Source organism: Octopus bimaculoides, chromosome 3, assembly GCF_001194135.2.
Source record: "Octopus bimaculoides isolate UCB-OBI-ISO-001 chromosome 3, ASM119413v2, whole genome shotgun sequence".
In the NCBI taxonomy this organism is placed as follows: Eukaryota; Metazoa; Mollusca; class Cephalopoda; order Octopoda; family Octopodidae; genus Octopus; species Octopus bimaculoides.
Genome location: NC_068983.1, coordinates 163,882,131 through 163,886,707, shown reverse-complemented (window position 1 = coordinate 163,886,707; position 4,577 = coordinate 163,882,131). Strand labels below are relative to the sequence as shown.

Genomic DNA, 4,577 nt, shown 5'->3' with positions numbered 1-4,577 from the left:
TATATATATAAAGATCATGCATATTTTTCTTTATATCATTCATCAAAGTTGGTTTTATCTGTCTGTTCGTTCATTCTATGGATTTGTGTCAGAACCCCTCATAATTCATGATTCTATGAATAAATACTTATTTGTTGAGCACCTTTAGTGATAAACATGTTGATGTTTACCTAATTATAAGTATACCCTGGCGAGTACATATGTATTTTATTGCTGATTATGTAAGTTAATTCTATGCCATAACCATTGAAGTTATTTACTCCCTTAACACAGCTTCATCTGGTTGAGGATAAAAGTGTCCATTTGTTAGCATATTGTCCATTCCAGGTGGTCTTATATTTAACCCTTTAGTGTTTAAACCGGTCATATCCGGCCCAAATATTCTACATGTTTTATATTTGAACTAGCCATGTCTAGCCTCTCACACCTACATTGACATTCTAGAAATACGAATTCATAGTCTGGATATATAGCAATGGTAATGTATATGACAATTTCCAACCACTTGAAAGAGATTGGAAAAACAGAAATACTTGAGAAATGGGTGCTGCACGAATTGAATGACAACCCTCAAAAATGCCATTTTGAAATGTCGTCTTCCCTTCTTTTACACAACAAGAATGATCCGTTTCTTCACCGGATTGTGACTTGTGATGAAAAGTGGATTCTTTACGACAACTGGCGATGCTCACCTCAATGATTGGATGCTGATGAAGCTCCACGGCACTTCCCGAAGCCAAAGTTGTGCCAAAAGAAGGTCATGGTGACTGTTTGGTGGTCTGCAGCTGGTCTCATCCATCACAGCTTTTGAGATCTAGGCAAAACCATTATGGCAGAGAACTACTGTCAGCAAATGGATGAAATGCATAAGAAACTCCGACAACAACAGTCAGCATTGGTCAATAGAAAAGGACCAATTCTTCTCCACGACAACATTCAGCCGCATATTGCACAATTGACCTTGCAGAAGTTGAAAGAATTGGGCTACGAAACTGCCTCATCCGCCATACTCACCAGACCTCTCGCCTGCCTACTACCACTTTTTCAAGCATCTCGACAACTTCCTGCATGAGAAATGCTTCAAAAACCAAGACGATGCCAAAAACGCCTTTAACGACTTCATTGCCACCAGAACGCCGGACTTTTATGCTACTGACATAAATAAACTTGTTTCGTGTCGGCAAAAGTGTGTTGATTCTGATGGTGTTTATTTCGATTAATAAAGTTTTGTTTGAGTCGAGATATGTGCATCTGAATTTAAAGGTTAAAAACCGCAAGAACTTTCTCGACAACCTAATATATAGATATATATTCTCATTAAGTAAGCTGTCTTGTTTGTAACAATTCCTGATAGAGATTTGTCATGCTCTGCAAAAAACAAGCATTTTAATAAAGCATTAACTCTTATAAGCTCTGTGTGATTTTATGGTTTCTCTCTCTTCTGGAAGGAGGGAACAGGTTAAAGATTGGCTTTTTTATTAACAACATTGCATATTTCTTCACTTACGCTTCCATTATAAAGTTCAAGGGTCTTTATTTTGTCTGCTTTTTATAAACAGCTTGTTCTTGATTTATGTTTTTTGTTTCCCTGCCTTCGTTTTCAGTTGTATTATAATTTAGTTCCCAAGACAGTTATACCAGAAACAACTTTTTATTTGTGCTGCATATAATTTTTTGCCTATTTTATATTCATTTGTTTTGAAAAGAAACATTGAACTGAATTGGATTTTCATGAATTAATAATTGAAACTTATTTAATTGAAAGGAAAATTATTAAACGGTAAAATTAGTTGATGTTTTCTCCAGAGTCAAATTAATGAAAGCATTAAGATAACCTTTTCACCATTCTGACATATTCTGAGGGCAGACATCATCCCAAGGCACTTATTAAATGGTCATAGTATGAATTATTCCACTTGGCACATCAATCAATAGTTTTTACTACAAGCCAGGCTCTAAACATATAAGTTCTGATAACATTAACTGAATATTGAGCATCAGGCTCACAATCATGAGGTAGTGAGTTCAATTCCAGGACCAGGCTGTGTGTTGTGTTCTTGAGCAAGACACTTTATTTCATGTTGCTCCAGTTCACTCAGCTGTAGAAGTGGATTGCAGAATCACTGGTTCTAAGCTGTATCATCCCCTTTGACTTTTCTCTTGGATAACATTTCTAGCATGGAGAGGAGAGGCCGGCATGCATGGGCAACTGCTGGTCTTCTATAAATAACCTTGCCTGGACTTGTGCCTCAGAGGGCGACTTTCTAGGTGCAATCCCGTGGTCATTCATAACTGAATGGTAGGGATCTTGACACTTTTTTACAGCATCAATATTATGGTTATCATTGTTTTGTCTCTGTGAGTTCTGCTTTAGTAAAACTGGACAAGGTCCATCCTGAAATCGTTTGACTGACATTCCAGCTTTGACCATTTGGTTAATAAAGATTCTAAAATAAAGAAGTCTACATACTGAAAATAAAAGGGATTTGATGTTGGAAATTTAGCTATCATAGCCAAAAGATTTAAGAATAACGGAAGTTTATAAATTGGTTTATCAAGCTATATTGTTAGATGTACAAGGGATCTTTGAGAAGATAACTCTTTTTTTATAGTTCCAGGATACCCAGTCAGGCAAAAGTGGTGGCACATAGCTTAGTGTTTAGAGGGTTTGACTCATGATTTTAAGATTGTGGTTTCAATTCCTGAACTGGGTGATGCATTGTGTTCTTGAGCAAGACTCTTCATTTCATGTTCCTCCAGTCCAGTCAGCTGGTAAAAATTATTAATCCTGCAATAGGCGGGCAATCTGTCCAAGGAGGAATGTATATATGCTGGAAAAAACAAGAAACCAGCCCTATGCTCCTTATAGAGTAATACAGACTAACATGTTAGGCAAACGGTGCTCTCCACCAAATATTGTCGATCTGTAGGTTGGGCCCTTTCCCTGTTTAGTCGACAATGACTACAGTAGCTTTTGTTCCTTTGAAATTAATAGATCTGTCCCTAACTCTATCCAATTCCCTCACCATTCCTCCTTTCAACACTTGAGTATATCTTAACTTCTAAGAACAGATTTTAAATTCTTTACCAAATTCTTTGCCAATGACAATATATCATTAAAGATTCCTCTTTAATTTTTTTTTCTCCTTTATCTCCTTATCTGCAGGTATTACAGAAATTAAACATTAATGACCTCATCCCATCACCTTAATCTCAAAGTCTGAAAGGACATAAAACGTTAATGGCTGCTGCTATTCCTTAATTATTCTTCATCATTACCAAAGCTAATGAATAGATTCCAGCAGATGAAATATTGTATTTAGTGTTTATATCATTGGATATTTGATCTTTATTGCAAGTAGGTGCTTCTAAGACTTAAAACATAGAAATACGGTACTCCTTAGAAATATGTGTATGAAAAGAATCCAATTAAAACATCATAATCACCTTCATTGTCAAATATATTTATTTGTTTATTGCCCACAAGGGGCTAAACATAGAGGGGACAAACAAGGACAGACAAAGGAATTAAGTTGAGTACATTGACCCCAGTGCTTAACTGGTACTTATTTAATCGGCCCTGAAAGGATGAAAGGCAAAGTTGACCTCGGCGGAATTTGAACTCAGAACGTAATGGTAGACAAAATACTGCTAAGTATGCTAACAATTCTGCCAGCTTGTCACCCTTGTCAAATATATTGTAGTCTACAAAAGCTTATTTCAACTAGCTATAATACTTGACAAATAAAGGGTACTTTGCACATCTGCTCGTATCCCCATCTATAACATGATAGGAAATGAGTAGTTATGACGCACCAGTGCAAGCTCATTACTCAAGTCTTGTGACTTAGTAATCACACCTAATAATGTCAAATCTTTAGTCATACTCATTAGTCACACCGTTTTACTTTGCAGCTCTCAATAAATGAACAAGGATCCTCCTTATGGTCCCTATTCAAAACAAATCAGTTTTGAGTCTTGAGAGTTAGATGTTATCTTGACTAATACATAATAGGTGGTTATTTGAAAGCATATTATGGCTGTTATTTCTAGCAGGTATAGTCTCCCTCTCCTGCTGCTTTGACAAGTGTAAACTGTTACTAAATTGAATTGAATAAAGTAATTTTGTCAAATTGAGTTGACAATAGACATTCTCTGGATCTGAAACTTTTAGACATGTATTGAATGTATGGTTGTGGTCTGTACCCTAGCTTTCAGGAAGGTAACTTAGATTCAGAGAATAAAATGGCAGGACATCAAAACAAGACTAGTTTAAGCCTTTAGCATTCAAGTTACTGTATCTAATGTGATGCTTTTATTTTCACATTGCTTCGAAGTAATTGTGCATTTTCTCATAGCTTCGAGATTGCTTATTTTCACAATAACATCGTAGGGTAGGTGTGAGAGTCCAGATCTGGCCAGTGTGAACATGAAAGAGATAGAACGATTTGACCATATATATCTTATTTCTTTATTGCCCACAAGGGGCTAAACATAGAGGGGACAAACAAATATATATCATATATATATATATATGAAAAAGAATGAGATAAAGAGACCAATGGCATAAGTAAATT

At 35.9% G+C, this 4,577-nt stretch overlaps 1 protein-coding gene across 3 annotated transcripts in view; it reads right to left on the bottom strand.

Moving 5' to 3' along the window:
* The window catches only part of LOC106875235 (follistatin-related protein 5), a 370,169-nt gene that overhangs the window by 218,347 nt on the left and 147,245 nt on the right, over window positions 1-4,577 (bottom strand). The window lies entirely within an intron of this gene.